This window comes from Dromaius novaehollandiae, chromosome 1, assembly GCF_036370855.1.
Source record: "Dromaius novaehollandiae isolate bDroNov1 chromosome 1, bDroNov1.hap1, whole genome shotgun sequence".
In the NCBI taxonomy this organism is placed as follows: Eukaryota; Metazoa; Chordata; class Aves; order Casuariiformes; family Dromaiidae; genus Dromaius; species Dromaius novaehollandiae.
This window is the reverse complement of record NC_088098.1, coordinates 27,113,250-27,135,266: the sequence shown is the minus strand read 5'-3', so window position 1 is coordinate 27,135,266 and position 22,017 is coordinate 27,113,250. Positions and strand designations below refer to the sequence as shown.

Sequence of the window (22,017 nt, the reverse complement as noted above, 5' to 3'; positions counted from 1 at the left end):
CATTTAAAGATGTCTTAATATCCAGAATGATTCTTCAGCTGAGTATTTAAGGAAGTTTTTTAAAGGATTTATGTATTTCATATATATATTCTTTATCCTGGTCATTTGTCTGAAAGCAGCAGTATATGTGCCAGTCTTGAGGAGGAAACACAGTTCCTTACATTCCACGCAGAAAATCACAATGGAGAAAGTCCTAATTAAACCACAAATAATCTTCATTAATCTCTCTTTAGAAAATCCAGGAACTATCTTTCAGCTTATTGTTCCTTTCATTATATTTTATTTGAACTTACTTTTAAGATCTTAATGAAATTCCCTTTGGAACACCACTATAAGATTCGGAAAGTTAACATTTAATAGAATTTTCAGTTATTGGAGAGCAAAATGTCTTCCACCTTTTTATTCTGCCATGAAATTTTTTGATTTTTGCTCCAACAAAAACACACCATTATCAAGCACATAAAGTCCTACCAGAAGAAGTCAACCTTCACAATTTAAAATCCCGAGGAAAATTTTTAGAAAGCGCGTTCAAATTAGATGTATATGTGCTATCATCTAGCGAACAAGTTTAGTCTTTTTATTGGTTTACAGCTCCTAACAGAAACCACATTTCTCACCACACATACCTTCATACAGTTTGACCTTTTCCATAGTTTGAAGTCCTAAGAGAGGAAATACTGCAATATAAAATAACCATGTACAGCTTTCACCCATAAATTCACTCTTTCATGTCTCAGCACATAATCCTCAACCTCATTAAATAATAAGTAATTAAAAGAAGAGTAGCCAATTGTTTTATTCTAATGCAATAGGCATGTGCCTAATTTCTCCCACTTTGCCTCTACTTCCAGCATTTCTGGTGCAGGAAAAAAAAAAGATGAATTTCTTTTTAATTTAGAAAGAGCGAGCCTTTTCATTTCTAAGTCTAGTTCAGAGCCTTTAAAATTACCTATTTCATTTGTTCCATTTGACAGAGTGGTTAAGTGGCATCCTAGTACTAGGACACAGAAGCAATTCAGTACATATACTGACAAATCTAAATCTTAATCCCATATAGTTATTGACTCTAATTTCTGCAATATAAGTCATCACTGCCAGTAAATATAAATTTGTTCTTCTGCTCCCATTGTCCTATAGCTTAAATAGATATTCTCACACTGCCAGTGCTTTTCTTCTTGAGGAGAAAGAAAAGACAATACAGTTTCTTTATTCTGCAAGGCAAAATAAGCCTAATTATTTTATAGCACCTGTGTAAAAGAGTCTTTATTTCCCCCAAATATAGCTATACATCTTGCACCTCTTCCATTTAGAATTCATGTTTCCATCATAGATGACCAAAACTACAAACACAGTTCCAGATAAGATCCTGCTAGTATCTAAAAATACTGTAATTAATACATCCTGATATATCCTTACAGATATCTTTTTTCATTGCCATGTCACGTTTGTGGCTTTTAGTCATCCTGAGTCTAATAAAGCCAGATCTTTCTCTTCCTCTGACACTTTCAATTAGAACCTCCCAGTTTATAACAGAAAAATCTTATTAGTTCCTAATTAGACTTTGTACTCTGCACTATATATTTTTTCATTTCATCCTTGCTTCTCTGACTTTCTTGATCTGTGTGGACTTGTCTTCTTTTGATACACATATGCACAGCGCTACCAGCCAGTCTCCCAGTCTCCCAGACTTCATGTTTCTACTGAGAGAAATACTTCTTACTGCCTCCAAGTCACTCTTTCATAATTCTTTTTTTTTTTTTTTTCAGCACTAGCACTGATCTAAATCAAACTAATTCAAGAGGGAAGAAAAGAAGACTTTTTTTTTCAGCCAGATCCACTCCCCTATCCAGTTTTTCATACAAGTTCTTGTGCCAACAGTCAGCATCAAAGTGAAAACAAGCCCCATAAAGGTGGCTGTGCTTCTTTCAACAGTGTCTTCTGCAGACACTCTGAACTACGCTTGCAGTGTTATGCTGTAGCTCTTCAGTAACTTCAGCCTATCTAACTGCTGATTGCCCAGATCTTCCCTCAGCCCTCAGCCCTGGTCTTTTTCTCGCTCCGGCAGTTGTGGGATCATTGCACTATTTCAGGATGCTAAGAAAGCAGACCACTAGTTACTTTTTGCCAATTAATTAACTTTAAGCTGAGCTAGCATGCTCAAAGGGCTGAGCAAAGGGCCAGAGGAGCAGGAGAGCCCATTGGAGTGGGTGGGAATATGCAGCTGTGGCCAGGGGAAGGCTGGGACAACTGCAGCCAGCAGGGAGGTCTCCAAAAGTCATCCTGTGGCCCAGGACAGCTGAGCTTGCTGCCAGCAGAGAAAGAGATTTTTTTTTTCCCCTTCCCTTCTCTTAATCTTTCCTGCTCCCAGCTATGCAGTCCTGCTCTGGGCACTTTTCAGCCCCTTCTGTGATCTGCTTGCACTCACATCATAGCAACAAAATACTTAGAATACAATGAGGGATGGTGCTCCCATAAGTTGTGTGATGGGTACACCCAGTAAGGAACAGCGAAGGAAGAGGGAGCCACAAAGGAGCACAGGCAGATTTTCTGGTATAAAAAAAGTATCACTAAATCAAGCCTCATGTCCAAATATTTATGATTTAATTACTTATTTGTATAAAGGCAAACTTCTGCTTTAAGAAATCCTGGCATTTAAAAGGGGACAGAAGGCAGTAGAGCAAGAAGACTCGTGAAAGGACTTCTATGTTCACCTTCAGGTTAGCAGCTGGGAAAACTTCCCATGGTTACTACATGATTTAGGAACATGGAACAGCTTCACTTTTTTGACACAATTAAGCTTTTAGGCCTACAGAAAAGTTCTTCGAAAAATAAGAAGTGGTATTTCCTTGAAGGCCAGAATTTGTACACCTTGCAAACTCCGCTCCCATCAGTACTTTTTCAGCATTGACGAATACACAAAGAAGAGTGGTTATAATTGAAACTAAATGAATACCAGAAGTACCATAACCTAATCATCTCCTGTGCATACATTATTTTCTTGATTTTAAACAAATGACAAGAACAGACAGCACATGCCAAATATTAACACATAAGCAGAAAACATGTATACACACCGCGATAAGGTGGGAAGGTAAGGAACAGAACTTGTAGAAGTAATAAAGTTAGTTAAGTCACCCTGGCAGATTTACTCTTGGTGCTCTTAACTTCTGTTTCACGCAAAGTATTGTTGTGAACATGTGAAATGGATTCCAGGATTAAGCTTAACAAATTTACCTTCTCCTGAGCCACAAAGCCTCCTTACGAAAAGATCTATTTTTCTATCTATTTTAACTGCAGCATTCTACATTTGTGTAATACATGCATTACAATTGCTGCTGCAGATAACTGTGCAAATAGCAGATCTGGGAGGTTTAGCTATTAAAAATGTTGTTGCTCTTCCTGTGCAATTTAAAATAATTTCAGCTCTTTTGCCAATTTAAAACCACAGTAAAGTACTGAAACTTTTATGTTATATTCCGAAGCGCTTTCTGCTTATGAATACCTAACTTTTCTTGAAAAATAAACAAAACCATTTTGTTCACCTCACAAAAATAACTCATAGGGGGGAGGAGATCAAGCAAGCAAAGTTTCAGACCAAAATTTAAGTGCTGACAGTGTAAGCACTAACTAAAGATAGCAGTCATCTAAAATATCCTAATCTTCTCAGCTAGGATGACTTCCTGTGCTGAGTGACACTTTCCATCTTTTACATTCCCTATCTCTTTATCTGCTTTACTTCTTCTCAGCAGTGCCATCCTTCATCTCAGCTGTGAACTCCAAATAGACTTGGAAAGAAGAAAAGATCTGCTAACCTATTAATTTGTACATTGTTCTAGGAAAAGAAGCACAAGACTGTTCTGTAACACAATGATACACTTTAAGTATTCAGTCCAATAAAATCAAAATCATTTATCTATACTGAATGTGTATAACATTGCTAGTTAAATATCTGATATGCAGTGATTATGTTGTTATAAAATATTGTAATTTTATAAAAAAGATGATTGTTTCTATCTGCTTAAAGATGTTGTATGATATCCCTTAGCATACAATCTACATGCTTGAGTATGTAGCCCTTTAGTTCTACTTTGGGTCTCTCACTTTTAAGTGTATTCGTTTGATAAGGTATTCATTAAACTCTCAGTAAATCCTTGACTCTGCATATAGGGTGTGCTTCTTCTGCACAAGGCACAGTGCAACAAACAGGGCTAAGGAGATAAGTTATACAAGCCTTTTAGAAATAAAACAACATGCATTGTAAGAATTCTTCAAAATATTACTGGAAAATAATATTTTCTATGTATTTCCTAAGTGGCCCAAGCCACATTTTATTTAATTGTTTGGAAAAAATTTTGTAATGAACAGTAAAAGATATAGCTATGTTTCATCTAGGTGAGAAAAACAAAAAAAAAGACACAAAAAAGCTATTTGTATCATCTATCCACATGCAAAGTCCGTAAACTGTAGAGTCAGGCCTAGGATAATATAGTATCAAATTTCATATAAGGAAATAAATTGCAATAAGAAACATAAATAAAATGATGAGAGAATCAAAGCTGTTTACATTAGTTGAAGGTAGATCTTTTCACTGTACAAAAACTACAGAAAAGTTTAACTGCTGGACTGGAGAATAGTGCTACCAAAAACCACCCCTTTTCAATATATCTTTTAAACCTGAAGAATAGCCTTGTCACCACAGCAAATGTAGCAGCTCGTAGTTCTGACAGAGAAGTAAGGTTAGAAATGGAATGACAGCTAGACCAGATCTGCCCCAAATAAATTCTTTCCAAAGGAACTCCATATTTTAAAAGAAAATCTGTAAAATAAAAGAGAAAAGCTATAGTTTCTTGAAGAGACATTATGAATAGGGCAATGGCTATATAAAATTCCAAACAAAGGAAATGAACTAAACATGGATTTTAAATATAAACAGATCATAAACCTGGTATTTAAGCTATTTAGTTTTGTGCAAAGGCGGCATATTTGTGCTTCACTTGTCATATAATGCCTTTTGTTCTATAACATATTTTAAAACAAGGCTGAAAACATTCATCATTATTATACAATGAGCTAAGTAGCACTACATATGGACTCAAATCCTAAACTTAAATCAAGTATTTAATCAGCCAATTTTTAAAATAGGAAGATTCAGAATCAAAATAATTAACCATCCGTCATGCAAAAGAGTATCTTTTTTCTTTCTTTTGCCCATTAGGCCAATGGGTCTTTTCATAACCTGTTAGGGAACACCAAAATGAAACAGTTTGAAAATTTGTCATCTTGTATTCTTTTGGAAAAGAAGTTCATATTATATTGCAGCTTAATTCAAGAACTCAGTGTAGAGAGCCAGGACTGAAACTGAGAGTTGTACGCTAGATCAGTACAGTCCTCCTTTCAAGCTAATTAGAATTAGGCTAATTAGGTATTTTCAAAACCCTCTTTTGGACTCCTGGTTGTAACTTTGCATAGTGTTGCACTGTGTTGTCTGCATGTGCCACTGCTTGGAACTTGGAGGTCTGTCTTTTGGAAAATGAAGACATGCTCTAGTACATATACATAGGCATACATCTCACCTGTAGTTATATTCATTCATATATGCATTATAGCATATATAGCAACAAGGTACACTGTGGAAGCAGAGAAAAGCGAACAGCAGAATACCTTAATCATAAGGAACTAAATATTTAAGGTGGAATAAACACAGATGGCAAAAAAACATGAAACTAGAGTCAGGCCATAACAGGTGTATAGCAGCCTGATATTTTCATTGGTTGACCCTACTTTTTGGGGTTTTTTAATTAGAAGAGGCTGTGAATGATCATCTAATGAGTTCCTACTCATCTCCATTCCTGTGAGAGCCATGGAGTCCAAGGAGAGATTGCTTGCAGGAATGAGCAAAATCTCTGCAGAACTGACCTGTGGACCTCCTGCACTGTGGAATCCAGGCACCACTGAAGTTTATGACAAGTTAGCTATGTTTTCCAGTATAGCCAGAATCTCAGTAGCTTCTCATTGATATGATAGATATGAAAACCAGAACTGCACTTTTAGAACATGGAAAACTGGATCATCCCACCTGCAGATACGTTTGTATTCACTAAAACCAAATCCATTAGAAATGCACAGACATACGCACAGAGAACAGGGCAGTGGAAAATGCAAAAACAGTGTGACAGCAAATTCCACCCAAGCACATACACAGTAAACTAACTCTCTCTTCTTTCTTGAATCAGGCTTATTCTGTACTAACACTTCTCAAGCCAAGACATGTGAAATTCTGAGCATGCTGAAATCAATAAATCACAAAACTGTCTTCAACAAAACTAAAACTTTGCCCATGTTTTCATTTAAATATGTTGCTCACTATTATTTCTTGTAGCATATGGGTAATTTGCTTTCGAAGGGTATGAAAGAAGACAATACGGAAACCTACAAAACAGTAGCCATGGCATATTTTTATGGCTTCATGAAAATATGTAGGATTTTCTCATTATAAATTCTTAATTCTGAATCCTATAATGCAAAAGATTTTAATACATCTATCTCACTCCCTACGAGCATATTCTGGAATGATTTGTCAATAAAAGTGAGAATGATTCCATGCCTTCCAATTCCTTGAGATGTTATCTATAAATTACTGCAAATTAGCCACCTAATAAGTCCCATGCTGCTGTTGCAAAATGTTTCATTTTCACAAGCTCTTTAGAGAGAACCAGAGCATTGTTCCACTGAACTACTGAAATAATGAATTTCGCAGCATTAAAGGTAAGATATGTGTTTATACAGTACACTGAATGCTTTCAAAAATAAAGACCTACAGCCTTTCATTGTTTAAAAACAGTTTCTCTCTCTTTCTTTAAACCATTTGTAAAGCTTTTAATAATAATTTATAAAGATTTTAATAATCACAGGATTTAGATGCAGGTGAAATAATAGAAGCATGCTTCTTGGAACAAGAAGATTTGCTACATATTATAAAGTTCTCTAATATTGGAGCTCTTCTGAAAGGATTGATTAATCATACTGTTTAAAGGTTATGACACATGTATGCTCAAACTAACACAAGCAGAGTTAGTAATGCACAGTTACTAACCTGTAAAAGAGATAGATGGGATACCTGGTTTTAAATCACGAACCATTTTGCTCCCTGCCTGTTGCTTTATGTTGAAGCCAGTCAAGTAGCATATCTTAACTCTTTATTGATTTGTGTGTTAAGGAAAAAAAGGCTTAATTTGTTGCTGGTTACATTTGCATTTAAAAGTATTTGTTATTTAGTTCACTCATAAAAACCATAAACCTGTTTAGAATAGGGATAATAATTCATATTGTATCTCTCCTTAGCCAATATTATAAAAGTCAGAGTCACTTTAAAAAAATCAGCAGAGCACTTTTTTAAAACACAGAAATAAAGGTTGACAATAAATACACTGAAGATATCAGTCTAATTTATAAGTAAATATTTAAATGTTTTTTTGTATATTCTGAACATAGACCTTCAAGCTTTAGAGAGCCAAAATTTATTCAAGGGACTGAGCAGTCTGAAAATTTGCTTAGAGAGACACTGGATATTTGGTGCCATCAATATCCTAGAATTCTTGGAATACAGTTGTGCTGAAAGTGGGCAAGAGAATGGTCATACTGGCATATGCCAAGTAAAAGCTTCTCTCACCAGCTCATCGAAGCCAGAACACTGACCTTTCAATTTATTTGCTCTACAAGCTTACAAAGCATTCACCATGAATGATATACCCTGCTACATCTCTTTCTGCCCTTCCCTTCCACCAAAAAGAGGAAAAATTGACTGCATCCATGATTTCACCTTCCCCCACTTTAAACTGAGACATGGGGTTGCAGCTTATGACTCAAGGAGCAATGCAGTGAGGACAGATGTTGATAAGGCAGCAAAAGATGCAAAAGATCTTCACTAAGCTTAAGGAGGAAGCAGAGGACTGAAATCTCCATCCGCCTGCGCAGAAGCTGGCAAGGGCAAGGACAAGGACCTAAGCAGTTGGTGGACAGCCAGGGCCCTCCATGCAGAAGACTTCAGAAGAGAAGGGTGAATTGCTTTTTTCTAACTAATGAGCGGTATGGGGAGAAACAACTCAACTTTCTTTGCAGAACCACAAAGAAGAAGGAAAGACTGGATATAGGGATGATGAATTAGTACAAAGCGAGCTTCAAAGCATAAGTTAATTTATGGATAGCCTGGTTAGGAATATTCAATTAAAGGCTTGGAAGTGCTGTGTAGGTAGCAATGTAGATTTTGGCTTCTCTCCAAAAGTAGCTGCACTCACACCCAGGACTGGGACAGTCTCAGGAGGGGCTAGTGGAATTAATGGAATTACTAGAATCTCCTTTCCTGGTCAAAAGTTAGTGCTCCTGCCTGACATACAGAATGATCCACCGTTTAGGTTACTCCTGAGGCTCATCTGTAAATGACAATATTGAGTCTCCTTTATGTTCAGTTCAATATTTTTCATTTGATATAACAGTAGCCATGATAAAAATATGTGGCCTGAGAGTGCAGTTAGCAAAATGAAACATTGAGTCAGCAGTCTGATTTCTCCCTGCTCAGCCCATGTATTTTAACTGGTTGGGTTTCCAATCTCAATGTTTTTACTATTTCATTAAGGCCATAACCATATGTGTTCCAGTTCCTGTTTAGCATAACATTTGTATTAGCAATAATGAGAAAAATGCTCTCTGCCATCATGAAGTTTGTTACCTTGATGAATATCTCTCTGTAGGAAAATCTGAAATGAGTTAATGTGCCTGCCTTTTAAAGACACTTCAGTAGATGGCTGATCATATCGGAAGCCTATCAGCTAAAGAGACACTCACATAAAGCCCAACAAAGAAATACTGAAGTATTTAAAAAATGGGTTTATTACAGCTATTTCATACAGCCACCCATAGAAAAATTATTTGTCAGCTGAATTCAGAGTGCTAAAATATCACATTAAAAAAGTTAGGTGATTTAGGGGAATTTGGATTTTGCTTGTAAGATAGTCACTCCAAATAAGGCTTTTTGTGACTTCCTTGTTGCTGAACTTAGAAAGCCTCATTATCTGTCATAGTAACCAAAAAAAAACCCAAATGCAGATACTGAAAACACTGAACAATAAAGTGAGGTTTCTATTTGGTGATCAATGTGGCAGTTGGGAACAAAACTTCAGGTAAAATTTAAGGCCTTTGGATAACAATTTTTTTTAGAAAATATTGTCAAGGAGATTACTGTTTCCAGAAATATCAAGAAAAGTGGAAATCCAAGGCTATCACATGGGCTATTCCTTTCCTTTTTTCTTCTGATATTTTTCCAGTGCCATTCAATTATTAACAAAGTAGAGATGCATAGACCACTATTTTACAATGGTAAATAAATATGAATTACTAAATTCCTGTTTGCTTGATTTATCCTTACTGGGGTAAATACTGAGATAAGCTGTTTTAAAACTGAAAAACCTGTGTTTCAACAAGATGGAGAGTTAATAACTCCCATGGTACCAAATATACAAGATTAACAGAGACAGTATAAGAGAATTTAGAATGTAGAGTCTGGGACAAGACTTGTACTGAAATCTGCTAAGTAGAGTTTATCTTTGATGAGCAACAGAAAACTAGAAAGACCTTCCTAAAGTACTATGTCTAGCCAGCCCCTTCTTCTGTAGGCATCAAGTCTTTTATAAACATACCAAACTCTACCATTAAAGCTTTTCTGTTTGGTTGGTTTGATCTGGGTTGTTGTTTCATTTTGTTCTTGGTTGTGTTTCTCTACAACCCAGCCTGTTTCCACTGGAAACCCGTCCCAGGATGTGATAACTCAAATATGAAAAAAATCCTTTTCTAATTTCCAAATGTAAATTTAATCACAGTCCCATATTCTTCTGCTAGCTTTACCTCTCACTGTGTACCAGCAGGACATATTTATCAGCCGCAATCTTATTATCTCTCAGACTCTGCTATACTAAACATGGCACAGCTTTAAGAACTCTTCTGTAATGTGGGCTCCCAGTCATGTGAATAGTATTTAATTGCGTGTGTTGCAGTTTGAGTTCACCTTTTATTCAACACAAAACCACAACTGAAGGTATTATTCTAGATGAGATGCCCAAGGCTACTACTTCCTTCTTGCTACCGGAATAACTTTCCTGGGGCATCCTAGGATCATATCTGCCCTTTTCACAGCCGCAGCACACTGTCAGTTCATAGTTACTCCTTGATCGACCAGTAATACAGAGATTCTTTCTCCTCCTCAGCTATTCCTAATTAACAAGCCCACAACTTACAGCAGAATTGTATGTTATTGACTCCAAATGACCTTTCATCCTAGACTATTTTGAGTGTAATTTCTTTTCTATGATTAAAGTTCCTACAGTGTTTCTGATTCTCTGTGTCTCTATGTCCCTCTGAGTTGCTTCCCCATGGGAAACTCCCTCCTCCTCTGCCTCCTCCTGGCAGTGGTGCCATCACAAAATGTACTTGGCACTGAACTACTATTTATATTGTATTATCTAATGTTTTATTTATTATTTTATTTACTCAAATGTTTAAATTATTAAAATATGTTGATTCCTCTTCCCTGGCAAGAAGGATCATGAATTCAATTATTAAGTGTTAATTGCCTCTCAAGATCAAAGACGTTCATGATCCTCACCAGGTAAACTTGATGCTGTTGTGTCAAAATGTATGTTAGCTTTCTCTGAGGGTGCCTATCCCAGTTATTTCATAAAAAAATATTGATTTCATCTCTTCTGTAATAATACGGATGGGAGTTAGAGGCTGAATGCACTGTTTTGGAAACATATGGGTTAGACTGTAAAAGAAATTGTCAGTATTACCAGACACTGAAGATCTTATTTCTTGCTACAAGCATAAATTTAAGGATAATGAATAGCAGTGCTTTTAGTGTACCTTGAGACTTGTTGTGAATCCCTGCAATAAGAGAGAAGAAAGTAAACACAACCAGTATAGGATTGAAACAACAGAAATACTCTGTAATATTAAAAATTTATGCTTCTTTCAGAACTCCGTTCTGATATCTCAATGTAATTTAAAGATATTTATTTTATTTCACCCGAAAGTATTCAACTAAGTCAGGCCAAGGACATTTCAGCTTTACCACAGCTGTCATTCTCTCTCTCATTAACCAGTTAGGGAGTTAAAGAGAAAAATCTATAAGGCACTGACCGTTTATGAATTGTGCACACAGACACACACATAAATCTCTTCAAAGCATGCTGGTGTTAAAAGTAACCTCTTGCTCATACGCCTACAATGGCATATGAAGTTGTAGAGGTCTCAACCAGAAGATTACTGTTCCTCGAGGAATTACTGATACACATAACAGTTGACTTGAGTAGGCGCAGGCCTGTGTTGTGCCATGCTGTACGGTACCGCACATACCACTTGGCCCTCAGGCCTATGCCGTGCTGTATGCTACTGCACTTGGCCATCAGGACTGTGTCACGTGGCACAATCCCCCTTGACATGCGATGAATTTAGCCAGCTAATTTGTAATGGAAGAGTCTGTAGGTAGCACCAAGTTGGCATCAGCGATGACACCACCTGCATGTCCTTGTCTTTATCTTGAAGTGAAGCAACATGTTTTCTTATAAACATCCACTTGAAGAAAATCCCATAAAAACTCTAAAGACCTCCTTACCTGTGAACCTCACCATGGACAGGATCTGCACAGTTTGCAAGGACCTGACCAGAAGCCTGTCCAGTGCTCAGGGTTCCCAGCATCAGAAGAGATGTAAGATTTTATAACTTGCTATCTATCTCCTTTTCTAGAATGTTAATAAAATGGTTGTCTTTCTTGAGAGTGTTTCTGAATTTCTTGATTAGATCCAAAAAGAACCTGCATTTCCTGATGCAAAACCAAATGATGCAATATAGTTATAGGGTTCATAGGCCTTTAAAAACAGCAATTTCTGTCTTTGTCTTCAGTTTGCTATCCTGTTTGACAGAAAAACTAACTGATATTATTCAGATAGTAACCTCAGAAATGCTGAATAAGAACTTTTATTAGCCACATACTTAATTTCCCTATAGTTCTCTGGTAATCTGTTAGATTATTACATTTGTTACTAGCAGCGTCCATTTGTGAACAATTATGATCTCTAAGGGAATATTTTGGATTCAGTTCCAAGCAATTTAAATACTTATACTTTAAATACATATTACCCCAAACCAGATTCATCTAGCCATACTAAATCAGCCTTTTGTTCCTGAGTTGAGCATGCACAGTTTATAATAGAGGGACTTTGAATTCAATTTTTAATATAGGTGCTTGGTCCAGTTCTTGATCAAAACAAAATGGGACATTCACCTGGGGAAAATGGTAACTCTGCTAACACCAATATAATGTAAATATGTTTATATGTGCATTTGCAGTCATGTCTTAATCTTCAGCCAGGAATTTTGCCAAAAGAGTTTTCTGAGCAAATGTTTGGTCAACTGTTGAATTTATAGCCAACCTGACAGCCTTGTTTTAACCATTATCATTAGACAGGCACTTCATTCTCTTCCTAACTAATACTACATTTCCGAGAATTAAATCAAAACTCATATTTGATACTATCTAAATGATAAACTGGATTTCTCAAATGTCCTTACAATAGAAGAATGAATGACATCTGCTTTCCCTATTTACTCATTAATACTTTCACTTTATTTTTAATAGGAACAAAGTAATTAAAATACACATATATAAACCCTTCAAATATAAACAAATTTATACACTTTCATAAGCATGTTATACAATAGTTTTAGACTCTATTCCTTAAAGATGTAGTGTTTTGAAGCCTCTTGTCTTTTGTTTTCTTTGCTTCTTTCCCAATGCTATAATGCAGTCCTCAGGGTTTGAGGACCAGACTTCAAATGAGAGATCTATTCAAAACATGCACAGACAAAATAAGTGGTTTCCTTAGTAATGGGAATCATGTGAAAGCCTCTGAAACAGCTCCTCCTCCAATAGGTCATTATGTACACGATCTTTCTATTCTTCTCCACTTATTATTGTAAAGACAACATTTGAAGTACATCACAAAGAATAGGTAACATGCACCACAGTTTTTGACAGTCAAATTACAGAGAAGAGGGGGAAAAATTACTGCATTCCTAATTACTTAATTAATTAAATATATTACTTTTCTAATCAGTAAGGATGTTGTACATTCCAGTGACCTTTCAATTCATTTTCTAGATCTGTGAGTTGAAAAAAATGAAATTGTGTAAAAAACCAATTACTAAGATCTTCTCTTCACCCATAGTTTAGTGTATTTGCTTTAAACTATCTTTAGCTACCCATATTCTCAACACACACTGCACACATCCTTGCTGCTCCTTGTCTCAGCCTTGATAACTTCATGACAATTTTCCATAGCCACAGCTTGAGAGTGCTATTGAGGAGATGGGAGGATTACTATGATATTTCTTTTAGTCTCAGAGTAAAAGTAAATAAATCCAAAATTATATTGTAGTTCCAATATTCAGCTAGGTGGCTCTATTTGCCACAGATATTTTTGTCGATTCATTTACAGTATTAAAACATAAAAAATATAATAAAATAGTGTTTGTTTAGTTTCATCAGAAAAGATAAGAAATTCACGTCTGAAGTTCTGCCTTTCATAAACGCGCTGAGGCTTGCCATATACAGTCAAAAAATAAATATGACATTACTAGGGACATTTAATGGCTAAAACCTCAAAACTGGGGGGGGGGGGAAGGAAGGCCCTACATTGAAATCATTATCAGTACCATTTCCTTTATCAGTCTCAGACACAGACTAATTCAAAGAGCCATGAACTAAAACGCATTTCCTGTGCATGTACTGGGGCTCATGAACAACAGATATCCACAGCTTGCATTTCTGTTACATAAACTGCGGGTTCTCCATGGCCCATAACCACTCAGCGTAGGGCGGACCCAACTCTTCCACATGAAAAATTCTAAGTATGTGAGCTGGTAATCAGATTTAGTTAGAAAGTAAATGTCAATGAGAATTCCTTCATTTCCCTTGGCAAACTAGAACAGTACCATTGACTCTTTTAATTTTTTTTTATTATGACTATCTTCTGGAACAGAAGAAGAATTATTCTAAGAAAAGGTATGCACAAATCTCTGATTCAATGAAGTTCAGACACCATCAGTACAGTGCTCCCAGCCATTTTTTCTCATATTTTCTTGGGTATACTTATTTGGCATCCTTCCCTGTTGACATGAACAAAAAACTCTTCAGTCTCTACAGTACTGGCTAAGAATCAGGGAAGAAGAAAGTTTCAAGAAATTCCAGGCCTTGCTCTACTGGAGCTATAATTTCAGGGGGACTTTCAAAAGATTTTTTTTTCTTTTTAATTTTAGATGGTCCTATTATAAATATGGTAATTTTTCATGGGGACTCTGAAAAACTGAAACTGTCTCATTTGCGTGTTTCATTATCAATTAACTCATCTTTGCCTGGAGAGAGGCAAAATTCTTTAGTGTCCAGTGGTTATAAAGTATACATTCATCAATTTTGTATTAGTAATGAATCCAAGCCATCTTTGTCAGATCCTTATGAAATCAACACAGGAATCTCAGACTTAACAATCTACCATCTAGAAAATCCCAATAAATTATAAAATGGCATCCAATTATTACAGTTCACAAAAACTAAGATGCCAGCACAAGTAAGACATAAACATACTGAGATAAAATCCATTTCCAAAAGGAAAACATACTTGTAAAAGAAATACATGAGCTTGAAAACCTCTTTACAGATCCCATATTTTATCTATCTAATCCAGCTGCACTTAAGAATTCTCTAGCTGCTTTTCACTACTTCATCTTCATTAACATTCCCACGCGGCACAGACAGGTTGTGGTTGCTATGTGTGACTCATTTCCAGCCTTCAGCGGATGCTGGGATGGGAGAGATTCTTGCCTATTAAAATAGATCCAGGGATGAAAATTAAAAGAACTCTGATATCACCCTGAGTTTTACGAGGGGGACCTGATAGGCTCTAGTATAAAATATGTCAAGATTTTTCAGACCTCAGACCATTCCTGAGGAAGACTCACTGTAGTTTTGGTCTTTCCTGGGATCTTGTCCTTTCTGTTTCTTAGAACACAGTTGCTATATGAATAGGAGAATTAGCTGGAATATGCAAAATCCCCTGGATCACCAAGATAAGCATCAGCTCATCACCACTGCTTTCATTCATCCATATTACACATGCTTGAGTTTGCCTATACTACACAGCTGCTTTTATGACGCAGTTCCAAGCTTTGCTAAGTCATGTATACTTAGAACTAACATCTACATGGCTTTTAATGAAGTGGCTAGTGCTTTGCATGGATATGAACTTGTCGTTATGTGAAATTCTCCTTAGGTTCATGGCCTAAATTTGTTTTCTTCTGCTTTATTATCTCTGTCCCATCAACACTACTCAGAATCTGATAAAAGAAAGCTGGTAACAGGTTAAGTGATCTGAGCATAACACTTCCCACCATCATGAAGTACAACCATATTTAGAACCTTGAACTTACCACTGCTGGCAGCAAGCCCTTCATCTTCAAAAAAGACAATGAATGAACTTCATTGGCTTTTGCTCATCATTGAAAAAAATGGTTCAATTTTAGTGGGAGACACATTAATACAAGTTTTCACTTGTCTATATGGAAGCATAGCCTTTAGGAAAATGCCAATAGTTAGGTGTCACTATATCAGACAATGCACATGACAGTGTCAGGTTGATGATATTGCATAAGTAGCACTGAAAATGCTGGTAGAATGAGGTTACAGGAAGCGATGCCACTTATATCTCTCTTCCAGGCAAATTAGGCATCACAACTGATAAGGTTAATAATAACTACAGTTATAATAACTGATACATAATAAATAATAACTATAGTAACTATAGTTAATAACCTCAGTGAAGTCACAGGACAGATTTTCTTGACTCAGAGCAATTCTGAAACCTGCTTCAGAAGAGAATACCTCCTCATGCCTCCCACGGAAGATACACTAAGGGTATGCTTTGAAGAACTGGTGAGAATCAGTCTTAAACATCAGCTCCTTTCTTTTTTACTCTAAGGGCTGCAAGAAGAAAGAGAGCAAAGAGCCGCCACTCAGCCCTCTTACTTATAGTCATGGTATTTCAGAAACCATGAGAGAGGTGTGTGTTTCAATAATGGATACAGCTATTCAGAAAGTGCCTGTTCTTTTATACTTGGGCAAAAACTGTGTAGATAATTACTTTAAAAAAACTTTTTAATTGCCAGTTCCTAATATGAAGTGCTTCACCTTAAAATTTAAATCACATACTTTTGGCTTTTTACTTTAACCGCATAGTATTTATTTCAGTTTTTAGCTCTACTTGCTGCATTCCACAATGGAGCTATGTTCTCAGTGCCTAAAAATACTAGAGGTGGTCACCCTGAACCACAATAAGCAAACAATATATTAATGGTAAAGCCCAGAGATACTCATCCTTTTTATAACATAAAAACAGGAAAAATTTTGAAATTTCCTTCCAACTTTAGCAAAAATGCATGCACAAAACCCACTATATTTTAATAACTAAAGTTTTAATGCATCATTAATTATACATTACAAATGAGTAATTATTTAGTTTATTTTCATGTGCACTCAGTAATCAGATAAAATGCACGCAAAATAAATACCTGGAGTTAGCATACATTACTTTCATCATATCTCTCACAGTCTAAGGGATTCTTTTTCTATCCTGTAACCTAATAAGCTATATATATAACTCTGGTGAAATAGATTACATTGCTATTTTAAAACCAGCAAACATCATAGTAAAATCAGCAGGAAAATAATGAACCTTAATCATCATAATTGTATTAGTTATAAAAGGTATTTTTCTCCTGCAGATAGTTTGAAAAAAAAATTATTCCTTACCAAAAAAAATCAATTAAAAAATCAATTATTTCACTTTTTTATAAAATAGAACTTTATGATGATATAATAATATCTTAACTAATATGTAAGTGTACATCTATCAAGGAGATATTTTAATTGCATATATATTCTATCATAACAACTCACTCTTTTTATGCAAGCATGCTTTAGCTGATTTAATTATTTAGCCCTCCAATTACACAGGCCATACCAATCAACCACAATGAAGACTTCACATAAGAAAAATCACATCTGAATTTCACAAGTCAAATCATTGAATCTGTTTTTGCATGACTCTCATGTTAACCAGAAAGCCAGATTTTAAATGAAGGACAATGACTATGTGAGATTAGGGGCAGAATGCAGGAGAACACTCATGCAGAACAATGGTAGCTCCACCTTTTCCCTCATCCACAGATCTTCTGCTTTTCCACTGGACTACTAGCAGTACCTCATTTGTTCTGACAGTACACTTTCCTTCTTTTTAAGTTTTGCCCAGAGTTCTTGAAATGCTTGTATCTTCTTTCTTCCACCCCACCTCATAACTGAAGCACGGGTTTACATCTCTTGTCATGGTATAGATGTGAGTAATCACTTGGCTGGGATCAGGAATGATTTCTATTTTTCCTGTTGTGGCTACCTTGGCAAGAATTCTTGTTTTTTCTGGCTTTTGGTTGCACTTTCCTTACATCACCAGGAGCATTGTCCCATCAGAAACTGGATAGGTTGTGTAGCATTTGGTAGAAAACATCAGAAGGCAGGGAAGGCTTCGAGCATTAGGTTTGCTATGGGAAATTCCTCATTGTTTTATATTCACAGCTCGTAGCCGTGAACTGTACTATCAAAGGCTGTAAGAATTATCTCACAGGGGCAAATGAAAGACAAGATTTCACTGGTGAACCCTGAGCCTAAAGAAAGAAGGTGACATGAAATCTTTCTGGCCTGAGGCATTCTCTGCAGCAGCGTCTGTTCCCTGTCCCCATCTCAGGGCAAGAAGAACGGAGAGGCAGCCAAAGATAGGTCAACACCAAGTGTTTTTGTTATATTGCCTGTTACTCCTTTAACTCCCAATAGAAAAAATTATAATGCCTATAATAAGAGAACTGGAGAAAATGGAAGGGCCACACAGCATTCCTCCCACACTTGAATATTTCATGAATTTGCAGCCTGCCACTTAAGAGCCATTATTTCACATATGAGATTGTCCTACTCAGCTATCTGTGTGGTAAAAAAACTGAACTGCAGACATCTTTAAAGAATTTTAATCATTGCTCCCTATACTTACTTTAAGTGCAGTATTCAAAAATTTGAGGGAGAAGGAAAGTGCTTTATTACTGCCCAACTAATGTAAGTACCAGGGAGTCAATCAGGATTGGTTGTGCAAAGTTTACCCTAACCAATTATAACAAAGTGAAATTTATTGAAGAAGATGGCATCACTTTAATTCACTTTTCATAATAAGTGATTTTATAAAGTGTAAAATCATTTTCTTAGAAAATGAAAACAAAAATGCATTTCACAATCTCAGACTCACAGTGAATCAAAATGATATATATGGTGTTCATAAAATAATAACCATTTTATAATAGAATTTTGGTGCTATTGCCATTGCAAATGTACTTTAATTTACATTGTTTGCTAATCTTCAGAAATTTTTTGCATTACTGTTAGACACAACTGTGAGCCTTTCTCCAGACAAAGCCTATGTGAAATGAGAACCACATTTTACTTCAGTCCACTAGAGGGTGGCCTGTGTCAGTCAGGGTTCTAGTACTAAATTTATGCAAGATAGCCAGTATTTTGTTATTTTCGACCTGTTGATAACCAGCCTTTTGTATTTCACTATTGTTCATCCCCCATTACAAACCAATTTGATTCATATAAAATAATATGTAAAATAAAAGGCTTTTCCTAACAACATTTCACATATAGTTTTGTATCTCTAGGAGAAGATTTTTCAGTCTACCTTTCTGTGAAATTGAAAATATTTTTGTGAAATATTTTATAAGTCTTGAAACCTCCACTGGAGCAAACTGTAATTTGCATGCCCTTTGTTCACAGACACAGAGCAAATAGAAAAAAAGATTTTTACCAATGAGTATATCACAAAAAAGGGAGAGGGGAGAAGGAAAGAAGGAAAGAAAGAAGGGAAGAAAATCTGTGCAGTCTATTGTTTACTCAATTAGATGGCCATAAAGCAGAGAGTCAGGTAGACAAAGATGGAAAGAAACAGGTTTTATTTAACCACTCCCTTCCTCAGCTTATTCATTCTGAATTTTCATTTCTCAGAAAGCTGGATTATTGCCCTTACTTTCTGTTGATACATGTATGTAATAAACTTTCATCTTTTATAACCCCAGGAAAAGGAGGAGTACAAAAAAACCTTCCCATTCTTAAAATAAAAGAACGCAATGAAATGACATGGGGGGTGGGGGGGAGGTTTTCCTGAATGGTTTCAGTGTACGGTATCCCTTGAACTACGGCAGTCTTTGCAGAAGTTTAGCGATCTCTAATCAGTTGTTCCGAACACAGACAGCTTCCTCATATGCCTCATACATCCTTCCTTCTCTACAGGCAAAAATGAGTTTAAATCTCCGGAGCTGTTCTATAAAAACACAAAGCGTGCCCTGTAACTCCCACAAATCGGAAGAGAAATCTGGAAGCGTGGAGAGGCTCGTTTCGCGTCTCCGACGCCGAAGCAGCAGTGTCACGTAACAGACAGCTTCCCACGGCCAACCAGGCTGGCGCAGCCGCGCGCGCGACGCTGCAGCGGGGCACGCCGGAGCCATTGGCTCCTCTCTGGGGAGTGGAAGGGGCTCAGTTATTAATGACCGCTGAGCAGGCAGCACCATGTCAGTGTGACAACCGGGCGGCTGAACGATGCACCACTAACCACCATGGAAACAAGGAGAAATAAGAAGAGCTAGCGAGCAGCTCGCTCGCTCGCTTGCTCCCCGCTGGATTGCGAGCCTCAGGCAGCCAGGCAGCAACAGCGCTCTGGCAAACATAAGGGATCTCAGCTGGCAGTACAGAGTCTCTCGTGTTGTAGGATATCACTAGATACGTCTTTATATTATATACCATTACACACACGCACACACACAAAACCACACAGGCACATACACATATGCACGTCTATTCAGACTCTGGCATAAATACAAGTATGTGGTTACCCGAACTAAGGAATCAAAATCACAGAGATGCAAGAACTCCTCCAGCTTTGAAACTACTCTAATTATAGGGTAAGTTCCTCTTTATTTAAAATGCTATCCTGATTTTTATCTTTCCATGTAAACTCTTTCCCCGTCTTCTTTTTGTAAAGTTATTTTATTAGCATATTTCTTCATTCTACTTTCTAAACGGAAATGCATATGCAATTTGTTTTTTGTGTCAGAGATAATCCAAATATGCCTGCAAGAGTATCAGATTTGTGCATTTGTTAGCTTGAAAGAACATCAAAGGGTAAAATATTATAAAGGGAGAACGTTTCCCCTGATGTTTCAGATGCAAAATCAAATTACACAGTTGCTCTGTGTTTTTAAACCAATAAAACAAGATACAGGACAGCCTGTTTCTTCTCTCCAGTGCTAGGATTAAGGGAAATGCTGTTTATGTCAGGACCTAAAAGCCACTGAGCAGTGAGGCTGAATGAGCATATCACAAACAGTTATTGAATTTCTGCCAGGCTACATCTTAAGCATTGTGGCAAATGACTTCCCTTAAAAACATCCCCTTTCCAGTCAGAGGGGACCGTGTGAATGTCTGATTACTAATGCAGCTGGAACGGCCGCACTAGCTGAAAGGGATCGCATTAAGCAGAAGAGTTCTAACCTTCTTTGGTAATTAACACGATCGCAGCGGGGGGCCCCTAAAGTGTATTTTCACATAAGCAGATTGTTTGTGCAAATCCATCACGACATAACCTTTGCCTCTCTTGGTGCAGGAAGGCTCAAAACTATTTGTCTTTGCTTTCAATGTCTTTGTTTTCACATGTCCAGTTTGAGTTTTTGCCCAGCACTGCTGGTCAGAAAGAGAACCCAACATAAGGAGATTGAGGGGGCAGTAAATGCAGGGGGCTAGGAAAGAGGCAACTATTTTCTATTTAACCAATTTAATCAACATAAAATTCCACGCCAGCACTATTGTTGCCTAATGTGTGTGTGTTTATACATGTGCACGTCATTCCTTTCATTCAGTATAAGGGTACTTTAGTCCCTTATTTAGGGTACTTTAGATGAAAACACATTCAGTAAAGTCCATCAGCCTGGATCTGATATTCATGCATCAGTGAAAGCCGGACGGAGATTTTAATTTACACCATGCAAAGGACAGGTTAGCTATCTAATGCATGCTTCAAAGTGAAAAGAAATACAACCTCAATCTTCCTGCATGTTTCGGTTTGTTTTCCAGAATGTTATGCATATTAAAAACAGATCGGTATTTACATTATTTCTCCAGAACCTCTCCTCAACCCCCCCCACTCATGCACACCTTAGTGAACATCAGAGAGAATCTGCTTCTCTGTAGCAATGCAATCATCTGCTTGCAATTTTAGAGTTACTGTTTTTGGAGAGGCAAACACTGTGAAACAGACCTCAACAGATAGCCAATGGCTGTAAGCCTGCCACCTTCCCATAAATGTCAGGAAATGGGTAGCTTAACAATATGCATGGTAAGAAGTCAATTAATTCCGGTGACCTTTGTAAATGGTGACAATAAAGCAGCTCTGACAATATGCCACAGCATTCGATTTTCCCTCTGGTAAATGAATGAGCTTAAGAAGAGGTTTCCTTTTCAGAGTACAAAATGAAAGGTATTGAAGCATTAGCTCCTGCTATTGGCAAGCTTGCTTTCTCTATTTCAGATGTATGAAATCTGTTTAAAGCAAGCTGGCTTATTTTATTATGTAAACCATAATTTCTGGTTCGATTAATTAAATGTTCTTCTTTCACCCACATTGCATGTGTACTTTAGGTGTTTAAACATGAATTTCAAGCTACTGGTTTGGATTTTTGCAGAACGTGGTATACAATAAGGAAAGAAAACCTGATTCTGAGCTCTTCATGCTGTATGCAAAGGACTACTCAGATGAAACTTTTTCTATTATA

General features: G+C 36.7%; 2 protein-coding genes across 4 annotated transcripts in view; one reads left to right on the top strand and one right to left on the bottom strand.

The window, feature by feature from the left end:
• Positions 1–22,017, bottom strand: part of IMMP2L (inner mitochondrial membrane peptidase subunit 2) — a 485,261-nt gene that overhangs the window by 221,643 nt on the left and 241,601 nt on the right. The gene's annotated exons all lie outside the window — the stretch shown is intronic.
• LRRN3 (leucine rich repeat neuronal 3) overlaps positions 19,620–22,017 on the top strand; it is a 36,251-nt gene continuing 33,853 nt past the window's right edge. The window contains exon 1 of the mRNA XM_026117703.2: positions 19,620–20,151. The gene's annotated coding sequence lies outside the window, so the exon portion shown is untranslated. The remainder of the gene's footprint in view (positions 20,152–22,017) is intronic.